This window comes from Amyelois transitella, chromosome 5 (assembly GCF_032362555.1).
Source record: "Amyelois transitella isolate CPQ chromosome 5, ilAmyTran1.1, whole genome shotgun sequence".
Taxonomy (NCBI): domain Eukaryota; kingdom Metazoa; phylum Arthropoda; class Insecta; order Lepidoptera; family Pyralidae; genus Amyelois; species Amyelois transitella.
In genome coordinates, this window is record NC_083508.1 from 6370012 (window position 1) to 6388629 (window position 18618).

The 18618-nt window shown below is 34.5% G+C and overlaps 1 protein-coding gene across 1 annotated transcript in view; it reads left to right on the plus strand.

The window, feature by feature from the left end:
- Positions 1–8794: 8794 nt before the first annotated feature.
- LOC106131785 (uncharacterized) overlaps positions 8795–18618 on the plus strand; it is a 124079-nt gene continuing 114255 nt past the window's right edge. Inside the window, exon 1 of the mRNA XM_060954804.1 lies at positions 8795–9080. The gene's annotated coding sequence lies outside the window, so the exon portion shown is untranslated. The remainder of the gene's footprint in view (positions 9081–18618) is intronic.

Below are 18618 nucleotides of genomic sequence, written 5' to 3' on the forward strand. Positions count from 1 at the left end.
AATTGTTTATTTTCTATTAAATTGACACCTGATTATTTCCCTGTTTGTGATTGTCTAAAGGTTGCCTGAACAGAATACTTTTAGCGTTCAGTTCACCTATTGTACCATTAAGACTCAATAAAGTTTTGTGAAGTAATACACGTTGAAAAATAATACGGATTATTTTGTATATAATATGGAGAACTACTGATACTTAAACGACTTAGCGGATTAGAGTTTATCTCTTGCAAAATACAATGATAAATATTAACCGACTCTCTTAAAAGTTACTTGGTACTTCTTGGAAACATAGATTAAGTGAACGGTGTATTGGCAATATACCAAACAAGGAAAGAAGAGCTGAGGGCAGGAGGACAAATACGGGCCATAGTTTGCGGCGCAAATTAATGTTCTTTACGAGTCACACTCAATATACATAATGCTTGGATATCTTAGCTAAGCATACAGTACTTACATAGCGGGTTTTCAAATTATCATATAAATCAAATCATTATAAGTAGGTAAACCTAAACAGCCATGGTCGTTTAATGTGTACCGTTCGTTTGATAGCAAAAGCAGATATTATACTGTTACGTTGCTTACGATATAAAAGACGGTTTAAACTCTGTTAAAACCACCTATACTGGCCGTGTTGATTAGTTGTTTTAATATTAATGTATTTCTAACAAACAAACTACTACTAAACATTCAAGCACGGAAAAGAAATATTGTGCGATCGAATTCTTTAATATCTAAATTAGAGAAGCCAAACTATATATAAATATAATACTCCCTATATCGTTTGCTTCAGCAGCTAATGACAAGAAATCAGTATCATAATACAGACTTTATGAATGAGAGATTTTTTATATTCATCATTCTTCACGCTACGCAAAAAGCATTGGGTAACCGTATAATTTGTGGTCGGTATGTACTAGTCAAGGAGCTTTCGACCGTAGGTTTCGCTGCTGTCAACCCACACGGATGGGATTTCGATGTCAGTCGGTGTCTATTGGCACTAGGCTGACATTCGCCGCGGCCCACATGCTGTCTCAGCCCACACCAAACCGCATTACGCAATGACTTATGGTATGCTAACAAACAGATTCCCTTATTAATTCTGAATACAACACACGTACGGGAAATTAAGAAAGGTAGGATATATTACAATATACGTACGATGAATTAGCTTTCAACACTAACGAATAAGGTTATAAATTTTCATTCAAGGAATTATTTTTCTTTGGAGAAAAAGAAAGGTGATTTGAAGAAACCTAGTTTACTTATCTATTCTATATTTTGAGCTTGCAGAAACTTTTGCGTGTGCAAATATTAGCTATTATTGTAATAATGTATGTACTTACTCAAGAAATACAGATTCAATTGAAGCGGTCAATGGCCTGCCTGGCATCATTGCATTATTGGTACAAGTGTTCCAAATATTGTGTTTACATAAAACGGTTAAATTTATGTAACTGTGTTATTTTTTCATTGTTTCCTACTTATGTACACTTTGATTCATATACGATTAATAAAATACTTGTAAAAAATAAATTCCATGCGAACGAATTGTTGTCAGTTCTGAAAACATTCTGTGTATCTAGTTATTGTACTAATATTGAAGTTATTTTGAAATTGAATACATTAATCAGCCTTTCTCCAAAAGTATTACTAGAGACTATGTCTCCGCCTACAACCGTATTAGGTAACAAATCCACTTCGCTATATATATATATATATATATATTTATTGATTGGATTTAATAACTTCAGGCATTTATTAAGTAAGTACACCAAAAATTTCAAAAAAGTGTAATAAAATTACATTATGTATGTACAATACAGGTAGAGAGTTTATTCAACTTTATACAATGACGCATTTTTCATTAATCTTTCAGATTAAATACCCATATAAAGAGAATGGCCATTCTTTTTGACGATCTAATGATAATGACAGGCAATATACAAGTTTCCTATTTAATTTCCACCTCCACAGGCGGCTGTGATTCATTTGTTGCCATTTTGAAGCAAATATAATCCGGTTATTATTACACAAAGTTGGAGAAGCCTGAGTGGAGCCGTCCACCTTGATATTTGGCTGTCCATTTCAAAATGTCATCAAATGTAATAATCTCACATTTGCAATGACTTTTAGAACTTTAGAAAAATAATCCTTTTCAGAAGGAGGATGCTTAAATGTAATGTTGTTGTTAAAATCACGACGGATATCATTAATAAGGTTATTAATATTTTTTGGTCCATTGAGTTGATAATGGATAGATAACTATGTATCCGACGATATAATTATGAATCAATAACAATCAGTCAGATACGTTATTATTCGAGATATATATCTCGAACTTATTGAACACTAAAATGTAGGCAGTTTGAGACAGGACAGTCGCCTGCTCGTGACGCGCTGCCCGTATTGCAACACACGGAGAAAGTTGCGCTCGACTGGCGAAATCACACCCACATCCACTCCGTGTGCCAAATCTTCCAATACCCGCCACCGCTTATATGGAAACTCAATGAGAGAGATCAGTAAAAGTTGTTTCGGCGCATTGTCAACAATTTGTCAAGGATACAGATTTGTATCACAAGCGAGATTTTGTATTTTGATACTTTATTTTCATCTTCCAGGCCGGCAGCGTATAAAAATATGTTTAATCGCTGCTTTTGTTCCCGCTCAAACTTAAAAGTCAACGGAAAGGGTTGGGCAGCAACCTGTCACTATCGTTGAATAAATTTCGTACTTGTAACTATTGGTTCCGTCTACCCTGTGAGGGATTTAGAGGTAATGTGTGTGTAATTAATTTTCACAAACATCTGTCTCCTACTTTTTGAGGATGAATGTTGTTTTATAAAGATTATTGTAATGTGTTACATGTTTAAAGATATTTCAAATCCAAGACACCATCATATAACGATTTTCCTTATGCTTTGGGTCATTTACAACTTGTCTAATTAACCTTAATTCGCAATTGTCGAGAAAATCATGCCAGGGTTATTAAGAACTGTATTGCTATTGTAGCCTATTTTATAAGGATTAATTATGGGATAGGACCAAAGAAAAAGGAGGCGCCGAGAGAGTAATTCCTTAATGAAAGCGAATAAAATCCTTGTTGCCGGGTTTGTTTTTCATTATTGAAGTCGTGTGGTGCCTGCCAGAGGTGGTAGAGCATGTAAATAGCAAGTCGGAATAACCAACTAGTTTCCTATAACTATACAATTAAAATAATAAAACATTGGTTTATTATACCCCTCATCATCATCCTCTCCTCCTTCCTTCGAGTCTTGTTGAGACTGTTGACTGTGTCGACCTCGTAAGGTATAAAAATTTGGTAGGATATGTAATACGTCTTTATCCCTTAGGGGTAAGATTTGGAAGTTTCTATTCTGTGTTTGTACACCTTTTATCAGACTGCTAAAGATATTTTACATAATCGTTAACAGTAGAATATGTACGTTAAAAAAACAAGGCAATTGTTATTGGGTAAATTTTTTTTATCAGCAAACGTATATTTGACGTTACGGTCAGCTACCCACAGCGAAGACACGAATGACATTTCTGTAAACCGTAAGGTAAAAAGTAATGATGTGACGGCACGGCAGTGCGGCGAATGGCACGCACCTTCATATGGCATAAGATTACGTGTCCACGTATGCGACGCAAACGCAACCTTGCGATGCGGGTTCTGAACGCGATGGTCCGCCGAGCCGACCGTGACACTGACGGAGCGACGAACATAATGATGAAGAATTAAGGAACATGCTATGTAATAATATATAAGTAGTAACCACCAATGCCGCCGGTTGAATCTTGCCATGCACCATATGCATATGCCCTAATCTATGGTGTACCCAGTTCACTATGTTAGTAATTAGGTACTCCAATTTGAGGGTCTGAGAATTCGTCCATAAAAAAGGAGCTACTGTCAAGTATTCTGAGGAAATTTTACTTAGGTTTTCAATTAGCCATGGTATTACCAAGATAAAAGCAAATGTATTCCGCATTTCCGCGGTAAGCCTAGGTGTCCAGAATCAACATTGTTTAAAACTGCCAAAAAGAGAGAAAAAGTGTAGGCGTGGCTGACTTTGAATAAAAAATTAGCAGTCAAAAAGAATGATAATTTCACCGAATTAAATTAAATAAAACGAGTTGACGCCCATGACTTCAACATGACTGAACGATATTTGAAAATCGAAATCAGGCTGAACAATTTTTGTTAAGCCGTCATTTTCATATTTATTTTAGTTTAGCTGGACCACCATCAGGTATTCCAGTTTTCGAAATAATTTTTGCTTTTACATTGTTCAGGCTTAAAAGCTGTAGTATAAAAAGTTGTGTTCAAATCCGTCCTTTACAAACTAGGAGGATTTACCACTAAAGACAGAGAAGTTTTTTCCAAACTCTTCCTCTACTACTATTTCTCCGTCGCCTAATATTGTTTTATGTAGGTAAAAATATTCAATGTACAGAAATATATCTTAGCCGTTTATTACATGTATGGTTATTTTATGGATCACAGTTATTTTTAATTTCAATTTCATCATAAAGCCATACAGCTGAACGTGGCCTTTCAGTCTATTGGCTCTGTCTACTTCGCAAGGGATATCCCTTGCGGAGTAGACAGCGCTATACGTAACTATATTATGTATGTATCACAGTTACATATTTTGAAGTGGCAAAAAATTAATGTTTTGTTGATCATAAGTTTGCATTGGGTACAGTTTGTATTTACTTTCTTTATGCTTGTGAAAGGAATTCTTTTGGTGTTCTGATAGGTAAATATTTATCAAGTTGAGAAGCTTGTGCAAGCAAACCATTCTTCAGTTCTCGCTTGGGAGTTGCGGCCCTCCAAGTACCTCGGTGCCTCCGCGACCGTTATCCGGTCACCGTCACCGCTACGCCGAGCACGGAGCCACGCCGTGGAAATTACTACAAACATAGATGAATAATGACAAGACTGATAATTTCGGAACTAGGAAATAAAATAAAAAAACGTTGATCACAAATTATATGAGGAAGAAAAAAAATTTACACTTTATTGCACCATAAAAGTATAATACAATACCAAAATAAAACAGACAGAGATGGTATAAAGGCGGACTTGTCGATAAAACAATCTCTTCCAGTTAAACTTTGGGTGAAAGGAAACCAAACAGAAGATTGGCGTTGACGCAGAGCAAAATTTATTATCCTTAAACATAGTACAATACTACAGAATATAGATCTATAAAAAATAAATATAAGTTCGTATTAACTACATATATTTGAGCAGAATTAAAAAGATGAGTTTTCTTTTGATTGTGCTTAAAACACTACTTGTATATTTAAATGTAGGAGGCGATTATCCAACCTTCAAACCGTTAGAACATACGAGTTAGAAATGAGAACGGTTTATGCTCACTTTGCAAAATATTAGCATATAAAATAGGCACTATATGGCCCATTGGCATCTCACTCCTGGCGCATGATAATTTTTGTCAATGAATTTATTCTATTTATAAGCTAACTCAAATCGTAAACTCGCTTACTCGCCATAGTTACTATTACGACAATGTCCATTTTATGGTGCAATTGGTCAAGTTCACTTTTTTTGACCTTTTTTTTTAGAAGAAAAAGTGCATAAAATATTCCTCCCAAATTTTCTTAGTGGTAATCAAAGTTTTTAGAAACTTATTTTATCCTTGCCTTGCCATAACGTCATATTCCATGCAGATTTTGTAAGTGCGTTTTTTTATGCGCCACAGCTGATTGATTAATTCAAGCAATAAATAAAAAGAAAATTAAGAAAATGACGTCAAAATACTGAACAAAGATTTTTTCATGAATGAAAATCTTCATAAATCACTGAAAAAATGAAAGGTCATTATGAAATACAGTTTTACTCTCAAAGAAAAAAAGAAAACATGTAGTATAGAAAACTTAACTTAGCCAATTAGATTCGGCCGCGATCGGACGACTGCGAGATATTCGTGGCTATTAACCAAGTAATCTTTAATAAGAAACGATTATCGGGATTGCTATAATGTAGCAGGAAATGGTTGTGGAAGCGAGAATGCCGTCTTTACTGTCGACGAGTTCGGTCAGAGCTGCAATGACCTCACGATTTGTATCGTCACGTTTTACCCGAGAAAGGTGCCAATAAATCAATAAGACTTTTTACTGGAACTAGTATTTTTTTTTGGAATTTCAGGAGAATATCTTGTTCAAAAACTTGTTATTATTGGTTGTTCACCTTATACTTTAATGACATAATATTAGTTTATTTCAAAATACAGAAACGTAGCTCTATCACTAGATGTGAAGTGTGGGTAAAATCAAAATTTTATTCAGAAAATAAGCCTTCGCAGGCACGGCATTTTACGTTAAGTTATGTCTTAAATATTAGTATTTTTGAAAAGCTACAAGATACAAAATATCTAAGCACTCCTACCACCTCTGACTCTCCTGAGGTTACATAATCCCTTTAATGAACAGTTATGTATATATAAAAATGTAAGATATTAAAAAATATATTATTATGGAAATTGCGGCGGTCTTATCCTTAAAACCTCCTTATCCTTAAAATCTTCTTTAGGCACAGGTAAGGCAAGTAATAAGTAAAAGTCTTTTGACCGGTTCAAATGTGCTATTTAGAAATGAGTCAGATGTATAAAATAAATATTAATTAGGTATGACCAGTAGTCATTTCTAGTTGATAATGGTTCATGTTGATAGCATGATATAGATATCATATTAAACAAGAATTTCAAATATTATAACACGACTTAATATAAAATTTTATTATTACTATAAACTTGGCAAATTCTAAATTAATATTAATGCTTTTCTAATCCTTGTTCCAGAAACCGAGCGCGTTGATGTCTTTAATATGGGGCAACAGAAATACGAGTAGCTACGCTGCTCTCCCGAACAAAGTTATACGTAAGTTACACTTATTTTAACTAAACCATCATCATACCACGTTAGTCACAATTTTATCCACCTTGATAATGACTATGTTGATAGCATGATAGAATATCATATTAAAACAAGAACTTAAAACAGAAATATAAATATTAATGATTTCTCATAAAGTTCGTTTTAAGGCGGATGAAGCAAAAAAAAGTAGTCTTGTATTTTTCCTTAGGTAACAAAGGGTGGTTAAATAGGGTTAAGCGGTTAAACGAAGTGACTATAAAGCGAAAGGTGCTTACTTCCTCATATCTGCGGATATACATACATATATCTACTAGATACTCAGTGGCCCTATTCTAAAGTGCCGAGAACCACATGGAACTTTTTTTATTTGATTGTTAGTACATCTATAATGCTGAACGTAATCAGCTATCTTTAATCACATCTTCTAATCACGCTAATGCTGCTCGACTCCTGTAATAATCTTATTAAGTTGCCTCCAAGTTAAATCGCTGCGGTTTAGCTGTAATTGCGATTGCATTCGATTTTAAAATACGAAAAGTTGCTATAATTTTTGTTCAATAGTTTCAATGGAGGCAATATATTTTTTTCGTGTATGTGGTAAAGTTTGTACTTAATACCATTCAAAACAAAACCTTCCTTGAGAAGAGTTCATAATAGAATACCACCTTTCGATTTTATTAAGTTCTAATAACTTGTTAAAAAAATATCCCTAGTCTAAAATTGAGTCGGCAAACATTTGACCTTCGTTATGGTTATCCGATGCTCAAATAAGATGCTAAATTTAAAAATAAACACAGCCTATTTGATTTGTCTTAACTTGAGGCACTCTTCAAAGCAAACCTTTTGTTTCAGATCGGAATGCATTATTCTTTATAGTTTAACTCTGCTTCCTTTTATTCAATTTTGCCTTTATCGGTGAACTTGAATCGAATATCTTTAGAGGCGCAGTCTTCAAACACAATCGAATTGAAGAGCCATTACTGCGATTGTGTTTTTCAATAGATCAATAAAAATAGATGTAATTGGTATAAGAAAAAAACGTAGCTAGATCGTTTATTGAGCCCGGCGCGGGCGCTCCGTTCTGACCGAGAGGATGCTAATAGTCACACAGAAGCCTATACGCTTTTTTTATCGCATGTACTCATCATATTGAATGCACAAGTTCATAGAAATTCACCATTTGTCTTTTTATAAGGTTTCGTTTATATTTAAGTTTTTTATTTGAAATATAGTACGCTCGCGGATCTGCCCGCGTTAAGCGGATATAAGTACCCGTATATTACCGTTTCCGCGGATTTTAGGAACCTATCTACATGCCAAATTTCAAATCACTAGAAATAACGGCTTGGGCAATGCGTTGATATGCCAGTCAGTCAGTCAATCAATCCATTACTTTTTTTGTTTAAAAAGAGCTTTGATGTAATAAATAGGTAAGTATTATATATATTTGATCGTTCACTTAAAAAAATATGGATTAATTAAGCGTGCGGGAACTTTTGTTACCTAAATTGCACAAATTGAAAAGCTGGAGTGAGTTCGGTTGCTGGGAATCGTGCTCGAGGTTGGTCGACGACAATGGGCTCTGGCATAAATTATAGAGAGAAGCAGATTTAGAACCTGAAGCGACAATAATAGAATGAATAGCGAATTTAATCATTATGAAATTATAAAAATTGTCAAGATGAAATATGTCTAGTTAAAAATTCTCGCCGCACGATATTAGTTATATATATCTTGCATTTGTATCGAAATGTTAATGAATATACATGAGGTATCCTTCTGTGTGCTAGATATTTTGTCCCCGGACCGTGAGGGGGCGGAGCGGCGCAGCCTGCGCGCGCGCAACAGCCTTCCACTCCGCGGTTCAGTCATTGTTCGACCAACACAGCGGTCGTACATACAGCCGATCGGTGTCGCTACTGCAATTGTCGTACTAGTGCCCGTTACGATCCACTCCGTTCGCTGGAGTGTACGTGAAGTGTGGTGATAGTGTGTTTTTAGCTATACAAGCCAAAGTGTATCGCTTCAAAATACCACTTTCTTTGGTGTGTGGCGAGTTCCACGGAGTTGTCTAACGGCTATTCGCCTGCCGGCGAGGGAAGGCGGATCGCTTTTACCGGGAGGAATGAGCCCGGCACACCACCGATCCCGCACTCACCGATGATCTCAAGGTTGGAATCTGGTTGGCTTTAGCTAACGCACTCTCCCGCGCCGCGCTATATGCGCTGGCGCAACTTCGCATGACACGACCCCGCGACCGCGCTCGCATTCTCCTCTGTAATCACCATTCTGATCTCGTTTCAATACTATACTATGGGAATTCACTTTAACTACGTGCAGTAGAACCATTCTTTGAATTATTCTATTTATCAACAATCATTATTATATATATACCTTTCAATTATTCCAATCAGAATTAACAATTCTAGTTTTAAACAAAATATAAGTAACTTATTGATTATCAGTGTAATTTAACAACTGCTAAAGTTAAAGAAATTTACAGCAAAAATTTGAGTACGACCCAAACAGTAAAACTGCTTACCAAGAAACTTGATTTCAATTTTTAAAAAATGTGGTAAAACTTGTCATGAGTACTTCATTCTCAGCACAAGTTTCCTTCCAAGGCTTCCGATATCATCACCTTCCAAACAGAAACTACTTTATCCCGAATATCCTTTTCAGAATCCAGATCAAGTATTATATTTCTTTTATACTCTGTGAGAACAACTGCGAGTCAATGATCGCCCAGGAATGAGCAGACGCTACAAATTTCCTTTCTTAGTGATCAAAAATCTAAAATACTTTACCTTCTTTTTTTAAAACAAATGTAAACATGGATGGATTTTATTCCAATCGCAGGAAAATGGTTGTTTTCACCAATAATATTTTGCGGTCGTGGGTGTTTTGTACGTCCCCAACACAAGCGCACAAGGAAATAAAATATATAAAACTTCTCTTTTTCAAACTTGTAATGTATTTATTAGACACGCCCAGGTTATTGCCCTACAATTGAAATGAAAATACGTACACATATTAATATACACCATAAGGAATGCATGCAGATGGTATAGTTATAGTGCCAGTTCTTTTCAGAGTTCTAAACTTAATTCCTTGACATTCTTAGTGCAACTTATATAAAAGTTCAACTATATTAGTAAAATTCAGGGGAAAGTTTATTGAACCGTATTATTTAATCTCGGCTTCATTTTATGTTATTGCAATAGAGAGAGATAAGAATCTGAATTTGAAAGTCAATCCTTTCTCAATTCTACAGTAGTATTAAACAGTTATTTTCTCTCATTTCAAATATAATAATCATTAATTATATAAAAAAAAACTATTTGAAAAATTACTCTTTTAAGTATATACATTACATTTAATAATAGAAACAGAGGTCTATTAGTTCTCAGTGATAAATTAAAAGTAAGCTTCAACAAGAAGTCATAGTCGTGCGGTTTTGTCAGAGTAGAAACCTAAATTATATTTCGTAAAAGTAATAACTAAAATAAGGTTCGTAGACTTGTTATGGGACTAATCTAGCCTTTGGGTGCGGATGCCCCTGTATAAAAATGATTTATATGTGCCGTATTGATCTAAGACTAATTCTTATGGACACTAACATACGTTAATGCGTACACGTTGTTACAGAAGGTACTTAAGCCTAAGGTTACTTATTCTCTTTTTATTTTTATTATGCTGAAACATTTTTATTGAAAAGTAAGTAATAATTTGTACACAAGACTAGTCAACTGCATGCAATCTCGTGACGTGTTATGTAAGTTGCAGCTCCTTATTGGGATAATCAAGTCGATTTCCCTTAGTTGTGAGTAGTCTTGCGCCACATGATGCAATCTTCATTTTTCTAGACAATTAGAAACTGACAAGTATTAGAGAGTGTACATGGGAACGTTGAAAGGAGAAGGCCTAAATAACGTACGAATTAGTTTAGCTTTTAAGCCCAGCTGAAAAAAATAAGGTAAATGTTATTATTCTCTTAATGTTGGTCCGTTCCCTGTATCTGTCTGTTGTGTTCTAACCAGCAAACTTGGTTACAAAACGAAAGATGAAGTGGAAGTTATTTAAAAAAATATATATTTCATCTCAAACATAATCTTTGAATCTAAGCCTTTTCGTGGTAACCTAGATGTGCGATGAAGGTAACAGTTATGTTTAGTATAACTCCATAAGTTAACAGTTAAATATTATCATAATTAAAACCGAGTTAAGAATTTGCTGTCGCCTTTGTGGCGTCAGACTGCATTTTATAATTTTTTTTTTGCGTTGGGTTGTAAAAGTACCTAACTATTTCACCATGCATGTCATTGCAATTCCATAATCAAGTCATGTGTCGCCGTCTTGCAAGGTTGACTCTATATGTAGCTGGTATCCGCGACACCAAAATGTTCTAATATTATTTTAAGGTAGGTTCAAATTCAATTTGTCCATACTTAAAATAGTAGTAGTAGTAAAACGAAACGATTTTCATCTTCAAAATATGACATTTTGAATAGACTTATCTATCTATATAAATAGCAAATTTTGGAAATGGGTTCATTAAACGTGATTCGACACAGCGACCCAAGGTTCTCCACTGAGGTAAATTAAATCAGAGGATTTCATTACGTGCTAGCCAGCCTTGCTCATAGTTTACCATAAATGAATATTTAGTCAATAACAATACACTAAGGCAATGTTTTTTCTTTTCTGTAGGTAGGTATGTATGTATGTACCTACCAGTCTATTTCTTGTTTCTAATTCACTCATTTGAAAGCTAATTATCCGAGACGTTTTCATCGCACTGTCTTCAGCTCGTCTTCGCACTCTGAATAATAATAAACCCAGCAAAAGCAGCAAACATATTTGTTACTATAGTAACAGCAAATTATAATGACTCTAAAACCATCACAAAAGACAAAACCATCTGCGTGATTGTATCCTCTTTGCCGTCTGCTTACGCAGACATTAGCAATGTAGTTGAACTCATTATATATATATATATATATATATATATATAGATCCAAGTTATATAAATCAACTAGCTGACCCGCGCAACTTCGTTTGCGTGTATCCCGCTACTTCGACAAATACAGTCAACGCACCAACACATATTGGATACTAATTTTCAATTCACACTAACTTCTCTTTCCCTTAACCGCGTTTAAAATATTAAAATGTTTTTTGGTTTCTGTGACTCTTTATAGGGACGCTGCCCCCGCCGCCGCGGCCGGCCCGTACCGTGCCGCAATACTAATATCGTGATATCTCCTAAACTATATATCTAAATAACACACTGTAAACTGCAAAAATAATCTAAATTAAATGCTCGTGATGATGAACTTACTTATTTTGATAAGGATATATGTATTATTGGTTATATCACCAGTTAAACATCACCCAACGAATTAAATGTTTTTTTAATACAGAAAAGTAGTTTTTGTGACTTAAATAAAAAAGCTGGATATATGTCATCGCGGACTTTTTTGTAGAACTAATAAAGACCAATGTTTTTGCTATACATTGTTCTTACTTGTATCCAACGGTATAAGCGGCGCACGCACAAATGCAATCTTCAATTAGATTTTTATTCTGACTTCTTGGACATAAATCGCTATAACTCAGCTAATATAGTTTCAATGTATTTCAATTATATATAAAAACCTGTCGGAGAAAATACTCTTTCTATTAGTGAAAACCGCATCAAAATCCGTTGCGTAGTTTTAAAGTTTTATGCATACGAAGGGACTACAGACAAAATGGGCGACTTTGTTTTATACTATGTAGTGAAGGTACAGAATAGTTTGGTTTATTGTTAATGATTTTAAATGGACTGTGCAAATGAATTATTATTTTATGAGAAATATATAGTGAAGAAAGAAGATGTAATATTTTCGTACCTTATATAACGTATAAGTGACGTGTGAATACTAGAGACTGGAAAGAGATAAGCATTAACTTCCACTAAGAATAACCACCATACCACATATCAAGTTTTTATAACGATGTTAGCTGGATGGTTTAGAGCAGGAATTTAAAAAAAACGTTGATTACAGAAATATCACTTAAATGCTCTATATCGCAGACTCTGATCTGATGATTTGAAACTACAAAAGAGACTGAGAATTCGCTGTGGTCAGGAAGCGAATTTACCTTATTATCGCCTTATTAAAGTAAATCTTTATAATGCTTAAAAGTGAAATTAATTGCTTGGCATTAAAATGTTTAAAGGATGCCCGGAAAGTACAATGTGCAACAAAAGACACACGATGAGTAAGTAGCTAAGGCGGGCTCCAGCCGAGCGTGGCGCCTTAAAAACAAATGCTTGCTGCTCCAAGGCCCCTTTGTTCTAACGCAATCTATTCCCACAAAGCGGTTTCTTGTAATCAACAAACGGATCAAGCAGTATTTTTTTCTAAAATTTCGAAATAGACACCATTATTTGTAGTTTGAATCTTCACACGCCATCTCAAATGTTAGGTTTAATTATTTATTATTGTAATTTAATTATACATATACTGTTAATTGGATATTATTAATGGTAACTTTGAACCTCTGTACAGTTAAAAATTGTGCCTTGAAAACACATCTTTGAAATCAAAGTATTACAAGAACTAAAAAAAAAACGTACCTAATATTCAATGCCATAATAGTATTATGCTCAACAGGAGGTAATGTCAAAATAATGTAACAGTATAGTTATGTTGGATGCGAGACAGGTAGGGCTGCGGCCGGTGCACACATGGCGCTCCATCGTAGCCGACATGGCAAAGCGACAGGTGCGAACCTGTCGCTTTACCATTACAAATTAAGGAAGCTATGGATACATTTTAAATGATTGATCTTATTTATCGCAAATTATTTAACTAAAGTAATAGCTCGTACAGTAAGTACCTTTTTGCCACAATACTCTTAAATTGAGAAGCTTGAATAGATTTCTACGAAAACTTATATTTTTGTAGTAATTGCTATTAGGTACTAAACTTTCTTACATAAATAGTGAAACTATAAAATTAATGAATCGTTTTTACTACTTACGTGATTTGGATGAGCTGTTTATTTCGTTTTAATTTATATTTATCTGATCCCCGTGCCGCCGCCGTCGTCACCAGGCGACATTGGCCCGTTATGTCATTCCGTAATACCACTATAATATCAGAGCCCATCCCATATTCTCACGCATCAGCCATCAATCTGTCAACGTGTGTGTGAATTCTTTACACAGATTTGTCTCCATTAGGGTCTACGCTTCGTCAGGGTATTTAAGGTATTTTTTAAAACGGAATCTATAAAATCACAATATCAGTTAAAGAGCTTGAATGGCCCAAACTCTTTAGTTTTACAAATATTTTCGACGTATGACTGTGTTACTGCTGGCTCCTTCATATTGGCGTAAGTACGGATATTACATCGTCACCCGTCACGGAGAGGAGACCAGGATCCAGAATTGAATTGTTACTACACTATATATAGCGCTTGTATAAATAATAACTCGAAAGAAAAACAAATAAAACCGGCCAAGTTTGAGTCGGACTGGCGCACGAAGGGTTCCGAACCATCATCACGTTTGTTACTTAAATATTTATTTTTTACCCCCGACGGAAAAACCCGTGGGGTGTTATAAGTTTGACGTGCCAGTCTGGTTATCTGTGGCACCATAGCACACAAATGGAGAGTGTTTTTAGCTCAACACCTTGTGCAAAACAAGATGTGTTACATAAAGAAATAAGTCTCGTCAATTAAACCTCGTTTATGCAATTAACATGTTTTTTCGGCACCACGAAATATGATTTTTATTTTTAATATTTGTTTTTATAACTAACTAGACTAAGAGATAGGCTTATAAAATTGAGATTCTTCTTTTAGGCGATAGGCTAGCAACCTGTCACTATTTAAATCTCAATTCTATCATTAAGTCTAAGAGCTGACCGTGGCCTATTAATCTTTTAAGATTGTTGGTTGAAGCAAGGGATATAGACGTTGTTATTTTAGCGGTAACGGAAATACATAATTAGGAAAAAAAATCAGTGTTCTAGCTATCGCGGTTTATGAGATACATTGTGGTGACAGACATACGGATACAGAGACAGCGGAGGTTTAGTTATAAGGTCCTGATTTCACCTTTTATGTACGGAACCCCTAAAACGATTAAAATTATTGATAAATAAATATAATACGAGTAAAACAGTAAAAATCTGCACATTGAACAAATGTACATACATACAAACAAAATAACGCAATGAAGAAACAGTTGTAGAGTAAGAATTGAAAAAAAATACTCTGTTTGTCTGTATGTCTTTTTGTTAATACACGCAATTCCTGGTACTAATGGACAGATTTGAATAAAACGGCCATGTGAACAAAGTTATGGACTTTGTTGTCATGGACATCAACTTGTTATCAATATAATCCTGCTTTTAATTTCCTCATCTTTTAATTGCTAATTCATAAATAAAACCTAAAACTTGAAGCTTTACTTTCGACTGGATCAATTATACCTTCGTTATTAAATTGACAAATATATTTATAAAAACTTTTGCTCGGAGTAGACGTAGTACGACCGTACCTTGATCAAATCGGGGACGTTCTGATAAAAGGTAAGGTCAAGAGAACCCTTTGGTAGATTAACCCGAAAGCTACAAGCTTGCACGAAGAGAATTTTAAATGTGAATTTAATGTGAAAGAAGTATGGTTTTTGGTAATTGGAAAGATGTATTTGCCTATTCCTCTGCGGGCTAAAAGGGGCGATTTTATATATGTATGTTTCGATCTGAGCTTTGCTCTCGGGGGAAATTCTTTAAAAGCGTTATCTACATTTGACCTCGTGTGATTATATATATATGTAAGTACACCGTTGATTTAGCCGTGAAAGCATTATAGACAGATAAAGACTTTCGCATTTACAATAAAATCTACTATCATGTAAGTAGGTTGGTAAATGACCTAACGCGACACCATGCATTTGTGACTTTCGGCGTCCCACTATTGTATTTTACATTTTATTAAACAAGTATTTAACAGCATTACATGCAAAAATTAGTTTTGCTTTCATTTTTACTCAAGCTCTACCATCATATCCTTCATAAGAAATCTGAATTGCCATTTTTTATTCTATATCTGTGACTCCACAGTCTTCAAAAGAAAATTTATTAATGATTCATTACAAGAAATGAAGATGACAAAGAATATCGCCAAATAATAAGGTAGCATCCTGTATATTTGAAAATAACGCTTTGGCAACAGGCACAAAACAATGGTCGTCGAAGTCGGGGTGTTTATGTATTCAGTTTGCGCGCGTGCGGCCACCACCGCCGCCGCCAGCCCACCGGAACTCGACCTCACGAACCGCTGCTCGATCCCCTTAAATAGAGCCTGTCGTTATCTGTACTCTACGTACACGTGATTCATGATCAACTGTACTTGTTATATATTGAGCAATATATGAAGCTCATTACCAATTGGCCTTTGTCCATGAAAACATTGAGATTATATATTGTTAGACTCTAGCTCAATATGGTCTTCTCAATATAGTACTTATATAGATAAATAAGATTATTTATAAAGCATCTTAATTTTCGTGGACGCAGACACTGTGACTCATATGAGGAGAGCTGTCTGTATATTATACGGTATGCTTACCCTGGCACAGCGGCGAACGCTCTTCGACATGTGGTTATTATATGACATAGTCAACGTTGTATAGATTGTCCAGTTTTGGTGTCCAAAGGTTCGTATCGTATGCTATCGACCCGTACCCGACAAATCATTTTCCTTTATCTACCTTTTTATAAAACAAACGCTACGCTAAGATCATGATGACTGCGCGAATTGCCCGTACCTACAACACAAAATTAATTACCGTTAATCCCTTTGCAGTCCAATTTCAAAATTTTTATATTTGAGGTTATTAAAAACGTTTAGATTATTCCAATTACTATCTTCTTATTTTTATAACTATTGACTGTTTTATTGGTTTATAGTCATACTAATTGTACCCTTTAACGAATTAAGTTAACTAGGAGGTAGATATTTAATACACTCATGATTGTAAAAATTGCATTGAGTACATACGTCTATGGAGACTCTAGCTCACATTATTTCTTTAAGTTATCTTAAATTTTTACTTATTAACTACTATGTATCTTCTTGAGTGCATAACAGGTATTGATTAATTCGTTGAGATAGATAGGGAGACGTTTTATTGGCCTTGCTTTTGTCTCTTATAAAATTGTTAAACTAAATGCTTACGCTGTTGGTTTTCAATTTCTGCTGCGGATATCCTTTACCGTTTATGAAAACACTTTGATGAATATAAATACAGCAGTGATCGTTCTTAAAAATGACTCACTGGAAAACCAACGTCGGTTACGGAATAAAGCAAAGTGTTATCAGATTGCTATTTTATATTTAAATTTTAGTAGCATGTGTTTATGTTTATATATGTATTACATATCAAATTTAATATCATATGGGCTCAAACAAAGCCAAACCTCTCGAAAACATTGTGAATACATACATACATATAATCACGTCTATGTCCCTTGCGGGGTGGACAGAGCCAACAGTCTTGAAAAGACTGATAGGCCACGTTCAGCTATTTGGCTTTAAGATAGAATTAATATTCAAATAGTGACAGGTCGCTAGCCCATCGCCTAAAAGAATAATCCCAAAATTATAAGCCTACCCCTCAGTCGCCTTTTACGACATCCATGGGAGAGAGATGGAGTAGTCCTATTCTTTTTCTATTGGTGCCGGGAACCACACGGCACTTTGACTTCACGGCATTGTGAATATTATATGATAAATGATTTATTGCTGTTAATGCTACCATGCTATATGTCAGTTTTTACGGAACCCTAAATTTAAACTTTATAGGTATTTTACTTTTATGTTTATTCGTATAACTGGCGATGCTTAGCTCCGGTATCTTACCTTGTTTTAAGAAACACTTCTTCATGCCGTCGACGTTATACATGCTGTTACAATTATAAGTACTTAATGTTTGCATAAAACGATTATTATGTAAAAATTAACATTTAATTGGAAATTTACATGATATTTATTAAATCAATTATATTTCATAATTAAATCAGCGTAATCAGCCATATTAGTTGAATAACCGCAACGATACAAAGTTCAAGTGTAGAGGTAACCATTCACCATGAATCTATTGTTATGGGTGTGAAACTCCATCAATAAGTGTAGTTTTTCTGATTACGCACTATACTTACAACCGGTAGAACGGGTTAGGTACCTTACCAGCGCCAAGGACACGTGAACTTTCTAAGTCAATTCTTGCAGATAGTGCGCATTGTAACTTGTTATGTTTAATTCTACATTTAACAAGTTTATGATATTTATCTCATTAAGCAAGTAAAATAAGAGCGTTGTTAAAAGATAAATCTAGCCTATTTAGTGGTAATGTGCCGATAACATTTACAAAACGCAATTTTTTGAATTATATTGCATTAGTGTAAAATATTTATTAGACTACGATGGAAAATTCCAAGCGAGTCAAAATAATTTTTTTTAAACACATATTTTATTTTTATATATTATATTTAACAAAAAATCGATTATTCTTGAATATAATATTAAACATCTAATGCGATGAGGGAGACAGACGAAAAATTATTATAGATTAATAATCCGACTAAATTAAGAACAATTTTAAACTTGTTTAGAATAAGTTTTACTTTGATGATGGTTTGGTTG